We start from the raw sequence: 26,781 nt of genomic DNA on the forward strand, positions 1-26,781 counted from the left end.
CTGCAAAACCTGATCTCTCTGTGAAGCTAGCCTTGCTCTGAGCAGGGGTTTGGACAAGAGGCCTCCAAAGCATGTCCCTTAGTGTAGACTTTAGCAAGAAACTCTACTGAAACAAAGTACTATATGGTACACATTCCTCTCTGTGGAGAAAAAAATAGCACAGCACATGTAGTAGTGGAATGTAACACACGAAAGGAAGGCATCAATCTGGTAGTACAGAGATGTGTGCAATGTAAAACCTACCCAAAGTAGAGCCAGTAACCAAACATCCCATTGCCACTAGCACTTCCTGCAGCCTCCATGACTGCTGTTTAAATGAAGGCTGCTATCTCAGCGAACTACTGCTTCACAAGATGTTATACGTCCAGCAGTGAGTCTGAGGATCTAAAATAGGGAAGGATATGCAAGACCCGAAAAGCAGATGGTCCTCCTGGGGCTGTCACTCTCCAACAGCTAACTCTGAAGATTATTAATTTCAGGATTCCCAGGTTTACAAGGTCCAGGCTTCATGGTTATTTTCAGTCACCACCAAAATAAAACTCAGTTTCCACATGCATACATTTTCCTCAGACTCTCCCCCCTGCTGGCCTCATCAACATTTTCTATCAGGAAACCCATTATTTATACTCTTCTGGCAAGGACATTATATTTCATCAGTGTTGCCAGCAATGCCAATTTTCCCTCCTTACGGTTCTATCCTAAACTGTTTTCATTTCTCTCGCCTTGTATTTCTCAGTAAACCAATCAAGCACAAATTCTAAGCCTTCCAGTTTTCCTCTTTTCCCTCCCACAATAGTCATTGATGTCTAACCACAGACGTCTGTGCTTCTTTTCAATAACTGTGAATGCAGTTGTCTATAAAGTATGCACATGATAGCACAGGGAAATTCCACACACGTTTTCTCCATCTGAAGATATACTGGTTCATATGTTACATTTATATTGGGTCTGGATCATGTCCTGCCATCATTCTGCAAGGAGAAATCCCAAGGCAGTCAACAGAGGCTTTGCAAGCAGATAGATGACAGAACTTGGCCCTACAAGCGGAATATTGTATGATATATTTCCTTTTCTGTTTGCCAAATTGATGTTAAGAAGGGGTTATGCACTAAGACAGTCATCATAAGTTTCAGAAATAATCGTCAGCCATTTTTACTGAAACCTCAGAAAACACAGCAATTAATCAGTATATCACTGCTTTTTCTGTGAAGTTACAGTTGATTCTATTTTACTGGCATTGCATCACACAGCAGTTTTTCCAACATAGGAGTTTTGAGGTCACTATTAATTCATGGAGAAAAACCTTTTTTACTCGTTTTCTCATACTCTTTCATCTGGGTTTTCTGAAAATACACAAACAAGCACCACTCAGACATGACATAATTAAAAGGAACACCCAAGCCCCTCTTAGGCTCCACTGTCCCCTGTGGCCCCCACCAGATATGCTGTACCTATGGAGGCTGACCAAAGAGGATGGACGTGCATTGAACAAGCTTTTCTATAGGGACCAAAAGGCAGACAAGATAGATTAGCACTTTGATGTAAGTGTGCTCTGCAGAGGAGCAAAGTCAAAGTAGCAGTCCGAGGTCTCCAACAGCAACTGCATTGAAGGGGAATATTAATGCAGTTACCACATCTGCATCTCATTTTCCTTCGGTGTTTCCTGGTCATACCGAGTTTACCCACTGGAGAGTGACATAACAGCATGAGCCTATGGGAAGGTGTCTTGAGATGGAGCATAAGGAAAAAATATGCAGAATACACAGATACAGCAAGGAGAGAGGGAGGCGTGTTGACCAGCCCCTGCAATTTCCACCCAAGAAAGACAATAGGAAACGTGCTTAGGACGCCTCTCATCTCCCACACACCCAGACCCACAGCACTACCAGGCTCAGTCCTTAGCTATGCTCCTCGATCACAGTCCAGCATGGCTGCTGAGGGCTTGCTGTGGCACAGAGAACACACACCACCTGCCATGGTGTTAAAGTGCTAAAGCATACCATTCACCCCTGTGGAGGGTCCCAAAGCTGGAACGGCACACACATCCGCACAGCACCCGACCGGTACTGCACCAACACAGCAGCTCCGTCAGCTCCTTTGGGCATTTCCAGCAAGACACCCACATAGACAAGCTCTGTGCCTTCAGGTAGGATTAAAGTACAAAGGGCCAAAGCCATCTTATTCTAAATGACTGTTTGGATTTCAGCGTTCAATAGATTCATGATGATAGGTGAATTGCCTTTACTTCCTTGAGGGCATCTATGCTATCAGGCCATAAGCCTGTGTGTGTCAAAAGTTCATAAGTGGTGACCTAATTACCTGTCTGTAACAGCAGGGGCTGTGGTATCTGGCAGGCAGATCATGCAGTACCTTAGCACTTAGGTCAAGGCACTAAGCCTTCTTGAATTGCATGTTTTAGTTGTATCTGGTTTTGTAGAGCAGTCATGGACAAAAAATTAACTGCAGCAATGGAAGTAATCTGGGGAGTTTTAAAGATTTCTGTTGGATTTTATCACACTCAGCAATGTGTCTGCTTGAGGTGCAATTAACGGCAAAGCTCCTGCTGAGTTTGACAGTGCAGGTCCATGGGAATGTGAAAAAAGTGACAAGCCATATTGCCCTCCCACTTAGAGATGCATCAAAAGAAACCCTGCTGTATCTGAAGAAAGTATGACCTTGTGGTCCTGGTGCAAGCAAGAGGGGTATTGGGCCTTCTGCCCCCAGAGACACCTGCCCCTGTTGGGAATGAGCCCCAACAGGAACCCTGAATCCTACCCCACCTCACTGTTTCCCCTGAGCGGTGGGAAATCTCACAGTCAGATCTAATCGGTGCTTGAGCATGCTGGCATGAGTCCACCTACAGATACGGCATTCGGGAAGCAATGTCTTTGGGAAACTTGTGTCTTCCGCCCTCAGGAAGCGACACGTCACACCATCCTCCACTACCCGTATCCTTCACCTGGCAACTCCGGCTCCCCCAAAAGGTGCACAGACCATCAAGGACTTCTCCAAGAGCAGATACAGCTACTGCTGCTTTGCAGCCTGCCTGTGTCACAGCAGAAGATACCACTGACGAGATGGCACATCCCGAGGAAACATGTGGGCTTCTCAGCCTGCAAGTGCCACTTGTACATTTGTTCAACCCATGGCTGCAGACCTGCCTCCCCTAGCATTTTGCCCTGGAGAACCAGGGTGCAGCCTGTTAGCTGCGGCCTGGGTCAAGGTGCTGTTGTCACAGGTAGGTGGGAGCCACCTTCAGAAGTGGTACCTGATGCTGCACCTCTGAGTTTGAGGTGAGGTAATCTATGGACTCCATGCCAGCAGGAGTTGAATACTACGCCACTGTAGGAGAAAAAAACATTTGGGTAAAGAGCTCAGTCTAAAACTTCTTTGGTTTTAATAGATTTGTTAGTGGTTAAATAAAACTGGAAGCTTTTCAGCATGCTTTTCGATCTTTCATAATTTGCTTGCTCAGTATGGGGAGGGAAGAGGTGCAACACAAAGATTATGAATGATAGTTTGATACAATGATTAAATGCCTTTGGCTTTTTTCATTGTTAGACCAACTAAACATAGCTAGCAGGTAATAAATCTGGGCTGCAATTGAAGGTCTGCAACATTTTGGCTGGGTGGAAGTTCAAATTCCCAGACCTAATTCCTGTTCCTAGACCTTGGTATCACATTAGAGGTGTGAGATTTTACTTTTCCAGTTTTCATCAAAGATGACAGAAACTGCAATGGAGGCAGTGATCGGATAGCTCTCCTGCCGCACGGCAGCATGAACCTCAGCAGCAGCAGCTCTGGCATTTGAGTTGTCTATATGTTTTGATTCTGGTGACTCCAAACAAAAACTTTATCGTAAGTCTGAAGGCTGGTCTAAGCTCTGTCTGGAGCTCAGCAGCTCTGTCTTTCAAATAACAAACTCCCCCTTAGCTCTGTTCCTGTGCATTTATTCAAATACACTAGAGTAGCATTTTGTAACTTCTAGATCCTGATACAAGGGAAATTAGCCATTGTTCTCCTTCAGGATCCCAGATTCACTACTCTTAGCATTCCAAAAAAAAAAAAAAAAAAAAAAAAGATGAAGAGAAAAAGAAGTTATGGCCAGCTGTGAAAATACTGGCTAAAGAAGTTGCAGATGTTCCTAGGGGAGCTACTGAAATATTTTGGCACCTTTGCTCTGTCATTAAAAACAAAACACGATAGTCGGTTAGGGCTGCAGTGTGAGTTCAAGGGGACAGAGAAAAACAGGAAAGCATTTAACAGTGCCAATAGTGAACGTGGGTTCAGCCTTACAAAAAGTTTTCAAAAGACCGACATGACTCCAGCTCCCAAACCCCATCCTCTACCCTGGCATTTAGGTCCTTGGGCCTCAATGGGTGGCTGCAGAAAAGACAGGATTGCAGTGAATGCCTTTGCTGCACAGACCGTCCCAAGTGTGAGCTAGAGACAGCTTTAAACATGATTTGGTACAGGACAAGGCATGGCAGCAGGCAGGTATAATTTTCTGACAAATGGACTGCTGTGGTTAAACTACTTGTAGCAGCTAAACTTCTTCAGCCTCGCTCAGGTATCTCCTTAAGATGCTACCTTACTTCTAGCTGGCTCCAATATTGGCAATGGGGATATAGCCTGAGAGTCAAAGGAGACCAAGCAGATTATAAAAATATAAATAGGGGGCCCCTCGGGCATCTGTGAAATGTTTACTCCTAAGAGCAGGGGCTGGGCCATTCCGCATGTTGCAGAAAAGAGTAAATTGCTCTGCCTTAGGCCAGCCAGGAGGAAGCTTCATTCCAAGAGCGAATACTTCCCGCCTCCAAATTCTTTCATCTTTCTCTGCCTGCCTCTTTCTGGCCCATTTCTGATTTTATTCTTCTTTCCAGATGCTGTGGGAAGCTCTAAGGATTCAAGGATTCTGCCCTAATTCACCCTCAGGGAAAGAAACAAGATACATAGCCAAGTTGGAGAGGAAGACGCAAAGTAACTCATATGGCCCAGAGATAAGGAGGTGAGTGAATCAGTCATTATGTGACAAGGTACCACTGGGAAAAAAAGTGGGACTTACCCATTCATAAAAGCCTGCCTTGGAAAAGGAGACAGAGCCAAGAAGCAGCAGCTGGTCCAGTGCACACTAATGCTTTACCTGGGAACAGCAAACTTGTGCAACCCCCTATGCAGAAGGCTGGAAGTCCAGGTTGCAATGTACACGTGAATCGTAACTATAGAAATATGTGAAGGACCCAGCTTGTGCTGCCACTCACTGATATGATACTCCCCGAGTTAACAGCTGGGCTGACATTAATAAGAAACCCTTTTCCCCTCTTCTAATCTCTAATAGGTCATCTAATCCATGCCAAATGAATTGCAGGGTTTTTCAGCAAAACAGATTGTCAAAAGCTCTTTCATCTACTAGAGAGGTTGGAATAATTGGACATTTCTACTGGAAAACTAATCTCTGATCTAATAGACGTCACATAACTGAGACTTTCCTCAATGTTCGTTTCTGTCCAGACAACTGAGCACCATGCTGTATTCTCCACAAACAAAATGTCCATCCAATAAAAAGAGGTTACTGCACCAGTACAGTACTCAAAATGTTGATATGCCACCAACTATGCATGACAAATGCTGGAGAGGAGCAAAGTCTACAGGAAGAGAAGAGCATGTGTGCTCTGGAGAGGCAGAAGGGGCCCATCCCACAATGTTCAAGCTCAGCTCCAAGTTTTCTCAGCGTTACTGCCTTTTTGGATGAGAGTTTGGGTCTGTGTGCACTTCTATGAAGGAGGCTAGGAAGACGGGAGGGAGCCTTTTCTTCTTTCCCAAACAACATCTCAGCCCTTCTCAGGCTTACCCGCCAACATCTAACAAGCGAAGACAAACAACATCACACAAAGCTCCACAATGCTTAAGCTTGATTGAATGACGACAATTCCATGTTAAAAAAAAAATGAACATCAGAGCCTTCCACAGCTGCATCAACATTATCTATAAAAAAAAGCATGACACTACATGAAGCTTTGGCTATACAAGCCAAGAACCTAAATCAGCCACGGCTTGGAAGGAGGCCATTGCTGAATTCTCATGTAAAGCGATGCTGCCATATTGCTTACTTTCCACTGAGGTTTTCCACAAATTAACAGCTGTAGCAGACTCCCAGAAAACAGCAACTCTTTCCAAGTCTTTCTTCTCTGAAAATGTTTCTTCACTTTATTCTTCCCCCTATGGAAGGGGGGAGAGGAAGGTAAAAAAAACCTGAATGGCCCTATGAAACAACCTTTCCCCCAGAAAACAACAGACTGTGAGAAAAATGAGTCACAAAGATTGCCTGGAAAGAGAGCAGTTATCTGTAAAATTAAACCAGTGGTGGGCCCAATTTTTCTTTTCATTATACCAGCATGGTGGGATAGAGAATCAAACCCAGGGAAAATATTTCTGGAGCAGCAGTTCTGATTTATGACCATCTCAGCCACTCTGACAAGATCAGAGAAGTGCTGGATTCTTTCCAGTTGAGCACCACCAAAGGCCAAATTATTCCTATTTAGGGAAAAACAAAACTTCCCTCTGCTTCAGTGAGAATAGTGTTTGGCATTGAGCACAGAGAAAACTGCCTCGTTTGAGCTGGCTTGCTGAAGTGCAGCTGAGATGGAAAGGTGATACCAGGCTGCTGTGGGTGGCTTCAGATCATGCTCTTTCCTCCTGATTTCATCTTGGACATCAGTAGGTACCGCATAGGGTAATGCAGAGGGATTCATTATAAATGACAAAAAGCCCCTCTTAAAGCAAAAGTTATTTGATTTTCAGCATGCACAGATGGCTGTTGACTCACTTGAGAGTGGAGCGATGGAACTAGCAGACTGGCGGTAGCATGGGGACTCTCAGCATTAGAAAACACTGATTCACAAAGTGGATCACTTTCTGAAGGTCTGTGAGCTACAGTGTAGTAATAAGCAATGCTTGGGCAGAGAGATGGGGCTTTCCAGCTGGTGGACTCCTGGGTATTGCCTCCTTGTGACTACCAGCTTGATGCAAAGATGTGGTTTGTTATGGGTACTTGGGTGTGACAGCTGACAATAACACAGAGTGCTTTACAGAGAACAGCAATATAAGATAGTATATGGCACCAGGCACCGTGTGCTTCAGAGGCCCAGGGTCACATCCATGCAGCTATGCTACAGACGGACACCTCAGGGCCTCTGCCAAACACGTCTGCTTTGGGGAGGGCAGGGAGTGTGATAGTGATGTGAGCTCATTAAAAGGAGCTTGGCACCTTGGAAAGTCAGCTGAGATGAGCCTGTGCGGCTTCAGTTGATGCTGTTACAAACTTCTAGGTGACTTGCCCTGGGTGTCAGAAGAAGGAGCAGCCCCAAGCCTGAGCGCCATCATGGGGCTGTGCTGGCTCCTCTACCCATCTGCTGTTGGTGTGCTCTGCAGCCGCAGGAGCTGCTCGTTGTAGTCAGGAAACAGGTATACTGCAAAGCCAAACTTCCTAATTCCAGCCAGCATAGGATGTGACAGCTTTGGGTCAAAAGGCAAACTGCACCACATGGCAATCCACCCAAATGCACTACAACCAGGGGAGGCTACTTGTGTTGCTGCAAGTCCCCTTGCCTTAGAAGTCTTCTTCTCTCTGTTTTGCTCAGCTCGGCATCTTGAAGGCACATTGGACTTCCGATGTGGGCCATGTACAAAAGGAGCTATATCAACAGACAATTCTCTATGCAGGATAATTTTTCTTTGGAGAAATCTTTTCCAAAAGTATCAGCCTGCTGACAGACCACTGGAGCACAGGTCTGCTGCTTCAGCTTCCAGGTCAGAAGCCTCTGCAGTCCAGGTTAGCACTGACCGGAGTTCCTCAAATTTTGGTGGCCATCTCACACCTCTGTGACCTCATGGTATTAATCAGGTCTCATGTGATCAACGCTTGCTTCACACAGCAAGCTGGAGAAATAAACATACCTATCTCATCTTTCAAGTACAGCACTGCCTATGAGTTAAAATTAAACCCCCCCCACAAGCAACACCAGAGAACAAAGGACCTGATCATTTCTCCTGACTCAGATAATAAAAAAACAGTGACAATATCAGTTTACTGGTGTGGGGCTCCATCCTCGATGTGCTCTCCAGCCTCCGAGATGTTGTGTCATACCGTTTGCTAATTGTTTCCAGTGTTTGATGTGAGTATTTTTGGCAGTTAGTTTGTCATGAATTGACACTTATTTTGTCAACCTATCTTCAGCAAAACTGCACCCTCTCTCCCCGCAGACCTGTCAGAAACATAAAGATTACTCATTGCAGGTTTCCAAGAAGCTCCTGAAGCCAGCACTCGGAGTTTGCATAACAACCATTGTCGACTATCCACCTACAGCAGCTTAAAAATACAGATTTGAATGGGTGAAGAGGGGCCGGGAGTTCTCAGAAGGACAAGTCAGATTCAAGATTTTATTAATAGAACTGGAGGCGTTCTCATGAAGACAAAAAAAACACCCTCTTGTTATCTTAGCTGTCATCAGCAGTCACCTTTTCAAAAACAGGCAGGCTAGATGCAAAGTATTCCTGTAGATGAGCAAACAGAAAGCTGCTGCAGAAAAACACGAGAGCAAGATGGAGAGCAGCGAGCACCAAGGATCACTGCTCAGGTCCTCCTTGAGAAGTCCTGGGTGTGCAGCTGCCTTGCTGAAGGGACTTCATTTACTTTTTCTAACATGGTGCCATTTCACCCTTAGAGAGCTAATTGCCAAACAAAGGGAGCCCACCAGAAGAACATGCACGAAGGTATTTATGGCAGGGGCTCTGGCACTCTCTCCAGCAAAATAAAGCAATTACATTAATTGGAGTGCACAATAGGCATTTCCCAAAATAGCAGATTAATAGATGTGGATCAGTGATAGCTGTTGGTGAGATCAGGGAGAACCAGGGCACATGGTGGAAAGGGCAATGGGTTTCTGCCACGCCGCCACAGGAGCACCCTGCCCAGCCCGGCCTCCACAGCCAGGGATGGGGCGGTGGAGCAACATGGCCACTTCCTAACCAGGGCTTTGCTCCTCAGGAAAGTAAGAGGTCCAGCCTCCCCAGCAGATGACAAGCTGCAGCACAGCGGAGAAGGGGCTGCCCATGCATTTGTGCCACCTTCTCCCAGGGCTCGGGAGGAAGGAGGGACGTGGAAGGCTTTGGAGGTGGTTTTGGGAGCTGGGGACACAGGCAGGAGGGCCCAGAGGACAACAGGGACGTCAGAGACATCATCCGGCCACATTAAAAACCTCTGCTCTGGATAAACATCAACATTCACTGTCTTTTCCAAGCCAAATCCCCAGCCTGTTAGGTTCACCATTAACAACAATCCCTGCGACTTTCTCAGCCTTGCTGTTTATACAAGCTAGAGCTTTCATACATAAAAATCTTAAATGAAAACATTAAAGAGCAGCTGGCGCCTCTTGGAAAACTCATAAAAACTCTGTTTCCAAACAGCGTCGCTTCTATACCATAAATTTCTGTATTTCTCACTCCCCTCGTTCCTCATTTCTGAAGACATTTGCATGAAAACAGGAACTTTGTTTATTAAAGAGTTCATCTGCTCCTGCTGTTGATTTCCCACCTGAAGCCAGAATCCCCTGGGTATGACATCATTAGTGCAGGCTCTGGAAATGATCATGAAGTCACAAACAGCGGGTTAGGGCTCCACTTGGAGAATAAACAGCAAGAAGACAGAACCTCTTCCACTGCCAAACCCCAGATCCTTATCCAGTTTTTCCTGGAGCATTGACTTCAGTGGGACATTGACCAAAACAAGGCTGTCAGCAGTTAGTGTTTCAGCCATTCCTCCCATCCTGCTCCTGACTCCAGAGCATTAGGGACTCACCCTGTTTAGCAGGCCTAGGACACAAGAAGCCCTGCCCTGGCATGATGCTGGTCCTCCCAGTGCTGCATCCTCACCCTGCTCCCTGCAAGGGAGGAGGTCTCCCCTCCCAGGGGGGAGACCGCTTCATTCCTATATCAGTTCCTATAAGTGTCGCCCTTTCCAACTAAGCTCAAAGCTTGCATGGAGGCCACCACATGGGGATCTCACGCAGTCCAGGAGAGCAGCTGGTGGGATGCAGGATCCCAGCAGGGAGCCCTGCTACAGCTGCCCCGCACTGCTTGAGGGGCTGGCTGTGAAGAGTGGGGCTGCCCTAAGCACAGCCATAGACAGGAATAGCAGCTCTGGAGGCTAGGGATGACTGAGGGCACTTGAAGATCAAGGAAAAATACATTTACAGAAAGATCTATAGGAGGAAAAGATATGTTTCATGTGCAGAGGTAGAGAAAAGAAACACAGGAGCTAAAATGTCTCCTAGCATGAGTATGGGAAGATATGGCAAAAATGTCTTTTATCAAACCAGATCCAGCAACGCTAATCAAATCTACACTTTTCACCTCGGGCTCCACAAAAAGTACAAGAAAATGACTGGGAGCTTAGAGAGATTCATTAAATCTCTTTTCACATATAAAATCTCTGACATAGCTGAAGCCCTCCCCTCCCATCACAAGGCATGCACAGCTAATACAAAGTGCATAGACCAAATACTCCTCTTTTTTAAACTGATACTTGTGCATGCAAGTGGTATATTTCTCATGTGATGGCGCTTTGCATGACACACGATATATTTATGATCTGTCTCTGCGTGAGTGCCACGATGCTGCATTGTTGCAGCACAGAATATAATTTGGCCCTAGGTGATCATCACTCTCCATCCAGCAGCCCATGGTAAACAGGCTGCTCGCCTCCACGCCTTCCCGCCCTGAGCCAAGTTGGCATCTAGTCTGGGCTGCTAAATACTAATATTGTTGAGCAGACATCTGAGGATTGATGTCTGAAGATCTACATACCTCTGAGAGTGCGATGTGGCCGAGTGGAACAGAGACAGTCTGGTTAGAAACAAGGTTAATACTGCATGGGAAAGGTGAAGGCAGAATATGGGATTGATCAGACACAGTGCTTCAAGGATTTCTTCAGTTCATCCTTGTACTCTGAGCTTTAAAGCCTTTACATACAGAGCGCTACATATTTATTCAGTGCTGGAGCTGGGATCGTGAACAGTGTTTCAGAAATACCAGCTATTTGTCAAATACGAGCAGGTAACATTTGGTATAGCAGAGGGGAATGAAAAGAAAAGGAAATGTATTTACTCTTGCAAATAAAATCTGAATTCTTCCTTCAGTGAAATCCCTGTGATTTGACTGATCACCACAAACCTGCTGCATGGTGACGGTGCTCTGCTTGCATGGCCTGTGCTGTGCTTCACTGCTGGGAGACATTGTCTGGGGTAGAGCAAACCAGCAAGTGTTCCGAATACATGGCACAACCGCTGCACGCCCATCCTGCCCTGGGACTGCCACCAGGTCCCGCTTCCCCCCGCTTCCTCCAGCACAGCCCATAGACACCACAGCCTCCAGTTTCCTTTGGTTTGGTCCATTGTTACAGGCCAAGCAAGTCCAAGTGTTTTCATTGGCATGGGCCGGCAGTTCCATTGCGCCGTACTTCCTCTGCATAGAATAAGTGTTATTTAACAGCTCTGATTATTTTGGAGAGATGTTCGGGGTTTTTTGAGAAGAGGAGAATATATTGAAGCTGATTGTATTGGCTGCTCACATCTGTTTTTTCTGGATGGCCCTCACTCTCTTTATGTAAAATGTGAGATACAGACTTGGGCAACTTTTCAAGAGGGGCACCGTGCCACTGTCACATGCGCCTTGCATAATGGAGTTGTCACCTCTGTCAAGTTAAGCATGCAAAAAAAGGAAATGCAGGCACACTGGGGAGAGGTGTCCAGGCTCCACGCTCTGCCACCCCAGCACACACCCAACCGAGTCAGTAAGAGTTTGATCCAAAGCAAGTAACAGCAGGAAGAGCTGATAAAGCTCCCCTGGCTGCTGTTACTTATCCCCTTAGCACACCACCTGATAGCATAACTCTAACCTGTCAAAGAAGGGTTGCTCTCGTTCCTTGATGTGGGCTTTGAGGATACAGGCAGACAAAGAGTAAATATTTCAGTGCAGCTGAAGGTGTCTCTGACTCATCACATCATCATCATTTTTCTGGGAGCCACTGGCTGCATCCTCTTCCCTCAGCCCTTCCCTTACAACAGTTCACTCCGGGAGCTTTACGTTTTCCCAGAAAATCCCTGATGTTCTCTATAAGAGTCAGTATTGTTCATTTTAAAGAGCGAGCAGGAGATGAGCCCTCCCTTGCTCTGCCTTCCAACCCTTGTTTTTCCATTTCCTTACTTTCAAGTCACAGTGTAGCAAACGTTCAAGGTCTCCCTCCCAACCTCCTTCTCCAAGGCAGTTCTAAATTAGCCACGATTTCCTCCTCGTCTAATTTTTTCCAAAGTCTGTACTATCAGATCCCAACGCCCTCTTTCCCTCTTTGTTATTCAAGGCAGCCCCGCACCGCGCTGCTCATTCATGAGGACCCTTCCACCCACTCCGCAGAGCCAATATTCCCCACCTCTGCTCTGCAGAAGTGCTTTCATCTCCACATTAGCCTAACTCTTACTTCCAGCAGCTGCTTTTTACTTCTCTTTTTAATTCTCTGTGTGTGTGTCTTTTCTGTGAGCAGCCCTTCGCACTCAGCAGGACTGCAAGCCCTTCCAAAGAGAGTGCTTTCCTGGGAGGAGGGCAGACCATGGCAACAGGAGCAAGGGTTTCTTGCTGGAAAGACCATTGGTTCCTTTCAGTATGAAAATAAATAAATAAATTGGTTCTAATTCCAAGGGGTCCCGCCCTCTGCTCCAGGCATCTTTACAGCCACAAAAATTACATTGTCACTGGTATTAACAGCAAGGAACAACAACGGCTCATCCCATTACAACTCCTGCGCTCCCGCAGTGCTCCTGACAACTGAAACTTCAAATTAAACTGAGAAGCTCCCTCCCCAGCCAACGCCTCGGGCAACCTCTCCAGAGGTAAGCTGGGCCATAGGGCATGACTGGAGAGGTGATGAACCCCCAGGCTGCTGGAGGCCGTAGAGGACCACATCAGAGAGCAGCAGTTCCCTAAGGCACTAGAAGGCACATAAAAGACAGGGAGGCACCTAGACAATTCGCAACAGCCAGCACAGCTTCACGAAGAGCGAGTCCTGCCTGGCCAACCTAGTAGCCTTCTGTGATGGAGAGACTACTACATCAGTGGACAAAGAAAGAGCTACAGATGTCATCTATCTGGACTTCTGTAAGGTCTTTGACACAGTCCCCCACAACATCCTTCTCTCTAAACTGAAGAGATATGGATTTGCTGGATGGACTGTTCGGTGAATGAGGAATTGGTTGGGTGGTCACATCCAGAGGGCTCAATGTCCAGACAGAGATCAGTGACAACTGGCGTCCCTCAGGGGTCTGTACTGGGACCAGTACCGTTTAATATCTTCATCAACAACACAGACAGTGGGATCAAGTGCACCCTCAGCAAGTTTGCAGACAACACCAAGCTGAGTGGTGCAGTTGACACCTGAGGGACAGGATGCCATCCAAAGGGACCTGAACGAGCTCAAGAAGTGAGCCTATGTGAACCTCATGCGGTTCAACAAGGCCAAATGCAAGGTCCTGCACATGGGTCAGGGCAACCCCCGGTATCAGTACAGTCTGGAGGATTGAAGGGATTGAGAGCAGCCCTGAGGAGAAGGACTTGGCGGTACTGGTGGATGAAAAGCTGGACATGAGCCGGCAATGTGCGCTTGCAGCCCAGAAACCAACTGTATACTGGGCTGCATCAGAAGAGGCATCATGGCTTTTCTATTCCTGGCCTGGATGTGGGCTCATCAATTTGACAATGTCATCTTGTCACAGCCTTGTGGCTTCTCTCCTACTGTCATGAACTGTTCTCTATCACCATGGAGACCCAAGGACACTTCCCACATCCTGCTCCCGCTCACCCAACTCTGGGCTTTCACTCTCCAGACTCTTCTTGGCTCCTCACTTAATCTCTTCTGTGCCCACACAAGGATCAACCTGTGTCAAGATCTAAAACCATCCCATCTTTAAAAAGCTACAAACGCACTTTACCCTGTGAGAGCTACCTAGTCCAGCCACAACAGTGACACGTCTAGCCGTGAGGTATAAGGGTTAAATTTGCCTGGCTTTTAAAATCCCATAATATGTGTGTGCACAGAGCTGTTACACTGCAATTTACTCCAAATTGATGCTCCATTTATCTATCCATAGCCTTGGCGTCTTGCTGCCCCTACACTCCTAAATCACTCTTCTCAGACTCTCTTCGTTTAATTTTCCAGCTCTTCAGGCGAACGCTCCCACTAACCGTGTACCTCTGAGTTCTCACTTTTCTAAGTGCTGCCCCTGTCTCACTTACCATGCGAACGTGTTAAGGCATGGAACCGAAACGCCATGCCAGAAAAAGCAACCAAGGTTGTTTTGGTAGATGCAGTGGTCAGCACGCCCCGCTGGAGAGCCTACCAACATGTAATTAATATCCTGAGTTTCTGAGCCAAATGAGTCCTGTTCCTGCTCTTGTCCAAACCGCAGAGACAAGAACATCCAGCCTCTCCGACGTCTCACAAATCCTGGGATAGACGTGGAGATACAGAGAGGGAAAGGGAAAAGCTGACAAGTCTCCATGCTGCCCAGTAATGCTGGCATTAGGATCTGGGACCTTCTCAGGCTTGTAGAAGCAGTGATGCCCCTTACTGGAGTGGGCAGGCTGTGACATTTGACTGAAGGCATCTTACCCAGATGCAGCAGTTGATATCTCCCTCTTGAACATCCTGATGAGCCTGACCCATATCTGCTGAGATGAAGAAATCAGAGGAAGGCCTGGGGAAAATGGAATCTGAACACAGCAAAAAGAGACATTTATATACAACGAATAGCTGTGACACCACAATTCCCTTCCTTTTTTCCTGCTTGCTTGCCACAGCACTTTGAAAAATCCTTCTCACTCTGCAGGCTTTTGTCCTCCAGGTCAAGGGAGCATGCAGCACTGCATGCTAATTCTTCTCTGATGCTTCAGCAGTAACTGTACATTTCAAACCTACAGTGTGAAAGCCCCCCCAGGCACCCAGCCAAACCTTCCTCTGCTGTGCTGCTGCATGGGCACTAGAATCAGCACAGAAACACATCTGCGCAGGGCTGGCATCTTTGATTTATTGACTTCTTTTGAATACATTAATCCTCTTGCACATCCACTTCTCTCCACCAAGGACACAAGACCTTTGCACTTTTCTGATGAGTTCATCCTTCATACTCCACTCCCACAAGCTATAGGTCGGGGATTGGATGATGGACTTGACCCAAACTGGCTGACAAAGGCTTCTCATCTGCTTGGCACGGCATTCAGAGAAATCGATTCACTGAAGTGTCAATGCTGCATTACATTCGGCAGTGGTTTCCAGGCATGCCATGAAAGGCACCATCACATGATGGGCTTATTGACCCATTCAGTTGAAACTCTGGTACTAGCATCTTTCTCAGTTCCCCATGCTCTGAAGGCAAACCTCCCCCAGACGTGTGTGTGAGCGTAAAGAATAAAGGTTTCATTTTTGCAGAGCTGTCTTTCCAACACTTTTCATAGGCCAAAAATTCGCCCCTGAGGTCCCTCCTGAATGACAGCAATGCCACCTCTTCCCAATATTAAGGGATATTTCAAACTTTTTTCTCTGCAGGCTAGCCGTTCAGCACCAACAGGGTACTGGCAAGCATGGAAACAGGAGCAGATACAAGTAGAAATGTGGCACTGCTGTTCTTAAAAGGCAAAGCACAAGAAATGACCAGACCCTGCATGAGCACCCTCTGATGAAGTCACCTTTCCCTCCAGGTGCTTTCATCTTCAGGCACACAGACCAGCCCTGCACTTTCTTTCTAACCTTACTCCATCCTGCCATCGAACCAGCCTTCACCCTCCACAAATCCCAGCCACTTCATCTCCTCTCGTCACCAGTACTTCCCTGAATATCTATCTATCTCCTCCATTTTCCTTCTCGAGTCCCTATGAATTATTTTAGCACCTTTGCGGGTTTGCCTTGTTAATAACTGTCCATTCCTCTCCTCTTTCTCAGTTTTCTTCAGGCAGGAGGAGGGAACGTGCCCTCCCAGCATTAGCAGCCCCTGTCCAACAGCGTGCCTCATCAGTGGGCAAGTGCTAAGGTCCTGCCAATACCATGCCAATACCATAAGACATCCTCACAGTGGAAACCAGTTCCCATCGCAGAAACCAGGAACATAATTTTTCCCAGTTCCTACAATCTGCAGAAGAGTATGCCCCAGGTTTTTTCCCTACCTGACCAGCATGGTAAGATTGAAGACCCATTTAGGATCAATGACAGTAGATTAACAGTGCTAAAATGGAAGTCTACAGATGTTTTTGCCACTACAGCCTGAATACAGCAGAGACTCCAACAAGGCTAGACATGGCTTGGCTAAGGATCAGACCAAAGATATCAGAACTTTTCAAGTGCCTTGAATGTTTTAAGGTACATCCATCACTAACCGAAGACAGAGTTCGTTTGTTTCTTGAGATATATTGGAAGCAATTTGCAAAAGTGAGGATGAAAACTGAAAGCACCATGGAAATGTGCTCCAAATGGCTGCACTACCCTGGCTATGGAGGGAATTGAGCACAAGTGAGTGGGAAAAAGAAAATTATATATATGTATATGTAAAAATAAAAACAAAATTAAACATTCAGTTCAGACCAGGCTGTCTGGTTCCAGCTCAGTGTGGTGCTCCAAAATGCCCCATTCTGGGATATCTGAAATGACAGGCTCTTTGTACTTTCTGGTCCACAGAGTCTCTCTCTATAACATTTCTCCTATGTCTTAAATGCTTTTGCATACGATAACCGTTTTCAAAGCTGAGTCACATGTTCAGCACATCTTCCTGTAGTCGTTTCACTATGCAAATTGCCCGTGCTCCTCTCTTCTAGGTACTGCATTTGAAACATCTCCCTGCCTGTTGACCTCGTCAGGGGCCTCGGCACAGCTTGTCTCCCAGCTCCCCTAGCACGGCTGAACGCCAGCCCATCCACTGAGCAGGCTGCTCCCATGGAGAAATGCCTCAACATTTTGAGATGGAGACTTGTCAGGTTGCCAAATAAAAAAAGCCCTACATTCACTTCTCTCACTCGCAGGCTTGCTGCTTAGTCAGCTGCTATGCTGCTGTGTAAAACCTTTGCTAAAAGAGCTGTGGTAGAAAATAGCTAATCAGTAAGTCTGAAAGTGCCAGAGCTGTCTGGGTAGGTGGAGGCACTAACAGGAAGGCAGGTAACCCTGTCTGTAAGCTTAGAGTTGAGGGAGAGGAAATAGTTTCCATTCAGCAGAGATTGCAGGGCAACACTGATGGGAGGGCTTGGGCACAGCCAAAAGCCATTTTGCCTCCCCCAGTCTAATGATTCCTGCTTGCTGCAGCTTGGCACCCTGGGGAGGAAGTGTGGACCAGCCTACACTGAGCACTGCTCTTTGCTCCTACCCCTGCAGCTGCAGGGAAGGGAGGCAGAGGATCTGTAAATGTATTCACACAAGTGTGCGCAAAATAACCCACATAAATCACCCTGTGAGGCTTTTTTTTAACAGCCTGCTACCTGTACACTGGCCACAATTAGCACACTGACTTATTTACATGTCGTAAATCCAGAGCTCATAAAGACCTGTTGTACTGACTTTTCACCGCAAACCTGTGAGCTTTGGTAAATTCGTTAAATCAGACTCACCCCTTTCTTACAAAGGGTTTCAGCACCTCGCAGCAGTGTGGAGGTAAGTCACGAGGGCTGCCTTCTCCTCCCAGACTCCAACCACAGCTCTAGCATTCACCCCTTTGCAAGCCCAGATCCTGATTAGATGTGGGAATAGATCCTCCACATGGATCTGTGCAGGGAAAAACAATGCACCAAGGAGCTGGAGTTAACTAACCCCCTTGGAGCCCCCACCAACACCCCCCAGCCTGGCAGCTGCTTCAAGGCAGCTTTCAGTTTTAATCACAAATTATTTTCCTGACAGCCCACAGTAAAATTAAAACAAGCACCACAAGACGGAGAGGCCTGACTTTGGTTTACAAGTTTCATGCAACATCCTTTGGGGGTTCTAGTTCGATTCCAGGAAAAGCAAATCAGCAGCTCGGCTGAAGCGGATGCACCTAGGAGCGTCCTGAGATACTGGTGCCACTGGCTCTTTGCACCCTGCAGTGTGTGCAAGTGGTTACCACATGTGTCGGTGCCTCTGGTGAGTACCATGGGTGGGTTTCATCTGCCTGTGTCCATGAAAACTGCTATAGACATCAATGCATGTCATACATCCCTTCTCCTGCTTCCCAAGAGGGAAGTAAATCTACAAACAGCTTACACCAGACTCTGTTTTACCAGGTGAGCATTATATGAGGGAATCCAAAAGCAAAGTATGGTTGGACTTGCAGTGTTCACAGAGCTTGACCAAGTCATAAATATACAGATATATCAGTATATAGATGTCCAGAAGCATGCATTTGCTCCTCTATGCACAGACACGTGCTTGCAGCATGGCACGCTGAAGTCTCACTGCAAATTAGGGATGAGGGATTATTTTTCAGCTTCCCAACTGGCAAACTAAGGGTTTAGCCATCCCTCCATCCCTCCCTTAGAGGTCCTATGAGGATAAACTGAGTTATTTGAACATTTTGAAGGCTGGAAATGCTAAGAGCCAAATGGGAGGGAGTGGTCCGGAGGAGCGAGGGAGCCGAGCGTACATTCAGCAGAGGAGTTGTTCCAGCTAATGCACAGAGAGCTCCCAAGCTCCCCAAAAAGCCACTCCAGACAATGCCTAACAAAATGCACATTTTGCAGAGACTCACATGTTCCACTTTTCCTGGAAAAGCACAGAGCAGCAGTGGTTTTAGCGGTGAGTACACCACGTATTGTGTACGCTGCACAGAGCTCTGCCTGGGCTCTGACCACTCAGAGCATCACATCACCTCCAACGCTTGTCAATTAACAGAATTTAGGATCCACCTTTCCCATCCCTTTTCCTGATCTGTTCCTGGTGGCTGCCAAGGGCAGATGTTTCCACATCCCTCTTCCCCAGAATAAGGCAGGAGTGTTCCTTGTGCTTCATGGGACTCACCGCACATCACGATTAGCATCTTTCATCAACAGGACAGAGACCAGTCAAACCTCAATGGCAACATCACATCAGCAGGCAACCCCCCCTAAGAAGCATAGCAATTAATTTGTCTGGCCACTATCATACTGCCAAAGAGGACAGCAGGAAGAAAATGACCAGCGGGCACCCGCAGCGCCCACCAGGCTGAACAGTGTGTGGAGATCAAAATGCAGAGCACCATCAAGCTCAGCACAGCAGGGCAGAGGGAGGCTGGTGCCAGGGAGGAGCAAAAGAGATGGATTTCCACCCCTACACCACTGAATGATCCCTGTGTCACACACGGCCATGATCTCCACACAGGCGAGATGAGGGAAAAATCTGCGTACTGCAGCCTGAAGAAAATAACCTGAGGTTGAAATCATGCTATCTTTTAGACAAGAAAGGTGTTAAGAACAAGAAGGATTGAATAGAAGAAGCAAAGAGGGCTGTACTGGACAGTCCAGGAAGCTTTCCATCTCTTCAGTGGAAGGGGGATTGGAACTAGATGATCTTAAGGTCCTTTCCAACTCTAACTATTCTATGACTCTATGATTCTCTAGTAGAGAAGGACAGCAAGGCTGCAGAGTGGACCACCAGTATATTTGCATTTTTTCCTCTAATTGAAGTTTCCACTCACATAAAACCATATCCTACATTAATACATTGCACTTTCAATAAAATCATGTCACTTTAATTCTTTGTATTTTGATTATGGGATATAAATTAGACTGTCCAAACCATAAAGTCATTACAAAATGAGATTCTGGACTGAAGTGCTCTGTTCCAACCATATAAAAAAAGAACATTTCAAACAAATATAATTTGGTCTGTATATTTTTCTAAACAAAACTGTGTGGCAATCAATTCAATCCTATAAAGACCATTTGTATTAATAAAATGGTATTTTTGCAATAAAAAGAATTTGTTGGCAAAGTGTTCAGCTGGGTTTATTAGTGTCATTAAGAATCCTCCTGCATTCCCTTATTTTTCAGCAGCTAGTGAGGAGATACACTCAGAATTTCATTATTTGAAAATGAGGCAATAAATAAAATAAAAAATAAAGAGCAAATTGTACTCCTATAATGGTTCCTCTCCAAAGCTTCAAAGCAGTTTACGAAAAACCTCCATGATTTAATCTTCCCTCTTGTAACATATCTATTTCCCCTCTTTATAGCTAGGAAAAATACCTCTTGTGAGACCCTCTGCTCATTTCAAACGTCTGCATTCTGAGTGCCAAGAGCCTGATTTACCACAGTTTATTGTGCTCCAGATCAGTAACTAGGATAGGTACTCAGTATTTCTAGCAAAAAAGACCACAGGCATCTCGCATCAGCTATCCCAGACTCCTGGAATCTGCTGGGGAGCTGGAGTGAATTTAGGACAGCAGGAAACTCAAGCCCTGTTCCTCAGCTCCCGGCTTCTCCTCAATTTGCAGACTCCTGGACTCAGGAGGCATTGCCTTTCACCTTGTTCTAGCCTTCTCCAAGAACACCCGGGATATTTCAGATGTTTTGTTAAGCAGCAATAAGTGCTCTCTGCAGAAGCACGTTAACTGTTTGACTGGCTCAATTCTCTTTTGTCCATTTTACAGCCTCTGAATTCCTGTTGGGCGACATTTAAAGGTGCAGAAGAATTCCTGGTATTTAAAAAACTTCTTATTTTTAATGTTTTCTGGTGCCAAAATTGACAGACATCTATGCACTTAAGGAAAAGGCAGGAAAGCAGGGCTGTTTCTGGGGAAGAAATGTTTCTTTCATTTCCTTCCCTCTTCAACACTGGTTGATATTAATTTTAAACCTGGCTGGCACTCCACAATAAGGAGAATGAAAGATCTTGTTCTTTCATCCAAAAAAGTATCAAATAGGTGTAGCTTCAATTTTAAAGCAACCCCACCAAGCCATTTAGTTCCCAAAAGGTTGATGGCTTTCCTAGCAGCACAGGGCTTGTCATATCAGATGCAGCAGACTACAGGATCACAAAGCCTTACTGCTTTATTCTAGCAGTGACCCATATTTCATCCTGTGCTTCAGAGGAAGATGAAAGGCCTCCATAATGCATCCTAAACATAGCCATATGGAAAAATCTTGCAACATTTAAAAAGGATAATCAAATAGAATCCTATAGAAATAGTAGGACACTTTAGCATTCATTTCTAAAATCCCATAGGGATTAACAAGTCTAATTTTCTACAACAGGGAAGTGTTTTCCTGCTATGTTCTATAGGCAGTGATGATGAGAGCTTTCAGCACAATAAGCACAGGAGAGAATGCAAAAATATCCTGATGCCCAAACCTGTGAAAAATCGAATCCCTAAACTCTACTGTTTTTAGTGTGGGTAGGCCGGGATCTGGTCTGTACCTTCAAAATTGTATAATGATAGTAACTATAAAGATTCGGAACTAGCACAGGGACCCGTGAGGCCATTAATAAGAGTAATAAATGCAGTTCTGCATGAGGAAAACACTTACCCAAGGAACAAAAAAACCTCATTTTAGAATATGTTATGTCCTCTATAAAATTCTCACTGCATTTGTAAAACACAGTAGCAATTAAGCAGCAATTCCCCATGTCAGAAAACAGGCTGCTATCCACCCTGTGTTATCAGATGTTGCTTAGGACATCAGGCATGCTCAAAATGGTCCTGCTCCTCACCTTGCCCTTGGGGTGCAGGTACCAGCCAGGCAGGTGAGAGCCACCCTTTCTGCTTTGCAGCTGCAGGGCAGGGACTGCCTGAACATCCTTTGCTTGAATCACGATGGGGAGAGTCCACATCCCTGCCCCAGCTGCCAGAGGAGAGCAGGAGGAGCAAAAGCATGACTCCTCATAGCAGCAACATCTGCAGCATCGCTACTTTCCCTGGAGAAATGGTTTGCGTGTGAATGGGAGAGATGCAGCCATCCTCATCTAGGCTGCTAGGGCATGAATCCTGCCTTGCTGAGCGCTACTGACAGTCAGTAACCTTTCAATCCCCTTCCTTCCCATGCACCTCCAGCTGCCATAGGTCTACAGCCATATAGCTGCATTATGAACAAATAGATCAAATGTTTCCTTTCATTTTATTCTTTTTTGTCTGGGTAACTCTGGACAGTAAACTGAACAAAAAGGGATTTCGTGAGTCACCATCTCGCGCCTTGGCTGCACAGTTTCAATGCTCAAATCTTCTCCCCACAGGTGGTAAATGCAGCTATTGTTTTGCCAGTTGGTGGGGTTACTCCTTTTTTGGAGAGCCTCATGGACCTGCGTGTTGCTGCCAAGGTAATGCATGACGTTACACAGTTCAGAAACCAGCCCCAGTTGTGTAATGATACCCTACCACCACCAAACAACGTAGAGTCTGCCAGGCCAGGGAGAAAACAAGCCTGGAAGCTAAAAGAGAGAAGATTAAAGCAAAGAAGCAGCATGTTTTTTAATTGTGCTTTAGAATTTCTAATCTAGTTAATGGCCCTTCCAGCCCATCTTGTGTAAAGAAACGAGCATGTGGCATGTACTGAAGGAGGATCAACACTGACACACCGACAGATGCACTTATTGGCACAGGAGACTAGATTAGGTTTTGGACTGGGTTCTTTTACTTGTTAGCTAGCCAGCAGCAACTTGCTTTTTTGGAGGGGAAGGGAGGGATCAAACAATTGCTGCAGAGGGATATTAGTTCCCTGGCACTTCATCTTCTTCCATTACAGATTCTTTGCTTTGACAAGAGACAATGCTGCCATTCCTTCCCCCTGACTCACTGGCAGTTCTTTATCCATTTCTGGTTTGCTGCTTTGGAAACTTTTTTGCCTGGAGTTTGATCACCCCAGCCTGCCCTTTTACTCTCTCTCCCCATATTTTCCAACACTTCTGTCTCCTTCATCACTTCCCAAAGCTCCTCCATGTAGTGGAAGCCTGCAAGTTAACCAAAAGTTAAATAGATTCAGCTTGATACCATATGATTTTGCTGCCGGAGGTGTCGTGCCCTCCTGCCAGGCTCAGTTTGTTTGAATCCGAGCGGTAGCTGAGCAGAGGGCCGATTCACACACACCTCCCATCCAGCTCATGAGTGCCTAGGCCAGCCCCCTTTGCCACCTCACCACATCCCGGCAACACAGGCAAGTGAAACAGGGTTAAGATTTGGGTCAGTGGTGGCACATCCAGCACCATAACTTGGATGAGCTTGTTGTTAAACCTTTCGTCTTCTCTCACTCTTCCCTCCTTTCCCTTCGATGGCAGGGGGGTTGGAATTAGATGATCTTAAGGTCCTTTCCAACCCTAACTATTCTTTGATTCTATGATTCTGCTGTGTGTTGCACCTCTGCATGGTCCCCAGCTCACCAGACTCCTGACCCCAAGGGAGAGACCACTGCTTGGACACCATGTCACTGCTTCAAGGGTGGTGGGAGCAGGGTTGGCGACTTTTACCCAGTAAAACAGAGGTGCCACAACCAGAGATGCTCTCAGGAGGATGCCCGTGTTCGGCTGGGTCAGTGGCTCTCTTGCAGCTGCAAGCCTGCACCTCTCAGGGATGCTATTTGCAGAGCAGAGACTCAGGCTGAAGAACCATCCCTGCTTGTGGCAGCAGCCTGGGCAATGTGAGGAACACATTTCCAGAAGACAGCAGGGATCTGAGGAGCTCTTGTGAACACCAGGCTCCCAAAGTGGCTGCTGCAGGGGTCAGAGGCATGCCAGCTGCCATGCCTGCACCCGCCCCACAGTGGGTGAATGCACACCACTTCCCTAAAGCAAACAGGAGCACCCCAGCCAAAACCCTCCTAGCCTGCAGGAGCAGTGCCAGGCAAGGAAGAGAACAATTCGCCCACCTACAGATGAGATCTCTGTAAAAATAACCACATTGGAAAGAGGCTAGCCACTTGAAGGGGCCAGTTAAGCAGAGAATAACAAGACCTGCCCCACTTACACCCTCTGGAGAGCTGCCAGCCCTCAGCCTAGGGGCTTGCATATCCCAGGAAGGAGCCAGAGGAGCCGCAAGGAGCCTCACCACTCCCTGAGGGCTTAAGTAGCTAGCATACCTCCTGCGCACCCATGCTGAGGGGTCCTGCTGCTTCACCCAGGCAAGCTGCTCCTTCAGTGGTTTTCCAAGCACAGTGTACTTATTTTTTAACTGGGTGATCAGTAATGACTGAGACCAGAGCTGGTGAGGAGCAGGAGGGCTCTCATCCGGCCATATGTCCCCATTGGGCCAGCATTAGCACCCCTGTACCCAGCTGTGCTCCAGCCCCAGGTGCCATGGGAGTGCTCAGGGTCCCAGCCTGCCCCTGGGGCACAGCAGGTGTTCATGGAAGACTAATCTGTGCCTACAAAAACTACAGCCTACAGCCAGGTTTGTACTGCAGGCTTTTGCTGGCACAACAGCATCACTGAGGTGTATGCAGAGATACAGCCATTGAACTTGCCAAGGAAGGATACACTCACAGCCCTGTGAGCATTGCTGCAGCTCCGCAGGAAGATGGGCACTCACTTTTCACTCCCATGTTCCGGATGTCATCTCATGGGTTTGGGTGGTCTGAGCAGGGAGGTGTCTGGCCCTGGAAGAGGTGCCTGGCAGTGGTTCCTCTATCCACAACAGCAGGTTGTTGGCTCAGGGTGCGAAAGGTAGCAGAAGCATCACTTTTCTGCAGTGGGAGCAGAGGTCTGTCAGCTGTCAGCTGTCGACCGGATCTGCAGTCCTGAAACCCTGGTTCAGCTCCCCATACGGAGGCAGGACAACCTGTCCTCGGTCACAACCCTGCTAGAATCTATGCCCTTCGGGTCCAAAACAAATAACAAGAAGTTCCTGGTGAGGCTGAGAAGTAAACTGCAGGGCCATGAGATGAGCAAGAGCCAGGTGGGAGTTTCTGGCTCCAAGCCTGAGCTGGCTGGGGAGGGGGAGAAGGAGGCAGCACAGTGATGGGAACACGGCTCTCCAGAGAAGGGGTGCAGCAGAGAATGCACAAGCCAGTTGGTAATTGCCAGCCAGGGAACCAGCTATGCAAGTAGATGTTTCCCTGTGCCAGCCATACCGAGGCATCTAAAGGATTAGCAGCATGACAGTGGGAGCAATAGGCTTCCATCTTCTGGTGACCCATGGCGCTCACCTGTAAGTGCACTTGCACTCACACATGTGGACAAGACCAAGGACAGCCGCTCATCTTGAGACCGCAAAACGATGTGGTTTGAAAAGCCCCAGAATGCTGATTCCTCCCTCAGCAGGGACAGAGTTTTCCAGAAATACAAAAGTATTCCTTCCAAAACCTCCCGATCAAACATGAATCCATTGGGGAAAGAGGATATGCTGGACAGTAAAACACTGTAACCGTCTGTTAATGCCATTTGGGATGCTGTTGAAAGAATTTTGGAACAACCATGAGACTCTTTGGATGCTCAAAAGCTGAATGAGTCAAAAAATCATCAGTGTCCTACAGAGAAACATTTTAGAAAACAAAGCAATTGGCTTCTAACAACATGATGTAACCTTGGTTTTTCCTCCCCTTATTGTAAGTGCATCTCTGGGTGTTTGCTTTTAAAGCTGTATCCATTAATAATATGCCTCTATATTTATTTAGAGATATGTCAAACAAGGAGTGCTTATCCGTAGCTCCAGGCAACCCAACAATTTTAATACATAAACAGCTATATAAATGAGTCTCATAATCGTCCAACAAAAGCTTCGGCAACAAAGAACCCCATATGCACACCGTCTCCTCACAGGATGCTCAAAATTCGGCATCCACTTCAGCAGCCAAGGAGAATAAATAAGCTTTCCAAGGGAATCAGCTCAGGTTATTACAGATCAAATGGAGGAACAAGTTGTTTGCCTTTTCTTAACTTAAAAAAAAAACAACCCACAAATGGAAAAACACGGGCCAGATTTTCAAGCAAGCTCGGCACGTTGCCTGACTAAATTACGCTTACATGCAAGTGCATGCAAATGCATCATTTCCCTGGTCGTATGCCTGAACTGCATCCACATTTTCCTCAAATGCCTTCTTGAGCATGACAGGACACGCATGAGCAGCCTCCCCGGCCTGTCAGAAAGCAGAGCATGGACAAGCTGGTGGTAACAGAGGAAACACCTGCATTCCTCCGCAGCACAAACGCAGTCAAAATAGTGATGAGTCTGAAAAAAGCCCAGCTGAAGGCAAAGGTCAGGGTGCAGGGACTCTGCAGAGATGAGGGGGCTTGACTCCACGCTTGGCAGGAGGGAGCCTTATCCCCTGGTGCTTTTATGTGGGGGGAGAGGGAGGAAAGCCAAATAAAAATAAGCCAACATTTTCAGCTTCTGCTTCAGTCTGTAGATGGGTGACTAAAGACTGCTGTCGATAGCTCAGCCCCCATCAAAGCCTGCTGCTGTTAGCTTTATCCTTTCCGGAGTGACAAGCGGCTGTGGAAGCCCTTCAGGGTGAAGGGAGATGCACAGCGGGGTGTGACATGCACCCTCGTTTCAAATGCGCTTGCTGAAATCTTGCAGACCCTGTCACACACACCCCTCCCGTGAAATACTGAAGGTGATGTTTTGGCTGGCCAGGCCAGGGCTGGGGAGGCCATGGCTTCCCCCAGGGAGATGCCATGGATCGCCCAGCTGGGCATCACCCACCCCGCATCTGGGAAAGCTGTGCCTGAGGGACCGCACCAGAGGCAGCAAGGAGGCTCTGCCTACAATCTGAAACTTTTTCCTTTCCTGGCTGGGAGTTTCATGCAAAACATGTTTAACAAAG

At 46.8% G+C, this 26,781-nt stretch overlaps 1 protein-coding gene across 2 annotated transcripts in view; it reads right to left on the bottom strand.

Annotated features, from left to right (window-relative positions):
* TOMM20 (translocase of outer mitochondrial membrane 20) overlaps window positions 1-26,781 on the bottom strand; it is a 113,779-nt gene that overhangs the window by 24,107 nt on the left and 62,891 nt on the right. Inside the window, exon 6 of one of the 2 annotated variants that reach the window (XR_003993435.1) lies at window positions 22,644-22,975. The exons of the other annotated variant lie outside the window; for it this stretch is intronic. The gene's annotated coding sequence lies outside the window, so the exon portion shown is untranslated. Of the gene's footprint in view, window positions 1-22,643; window positions 22,976-26,781 lie in introns of those variants that run through there. 2 annotated transcript variants of the gene reach the window in all.

This window comes from Strigops habroptila, chromosome 10, assembly GCF_004027225.2.
Source record: "Strigops habroptila isolate Jane chromosome 10, bStrHab1.2.pri, whole genome shotgun sequence".
Lineage (NCBI taxonomy): Eukaryota > Metazoa > Chordata > Aves > Psittaciformes > Psittacidae > Strigops > Strigops habroptila.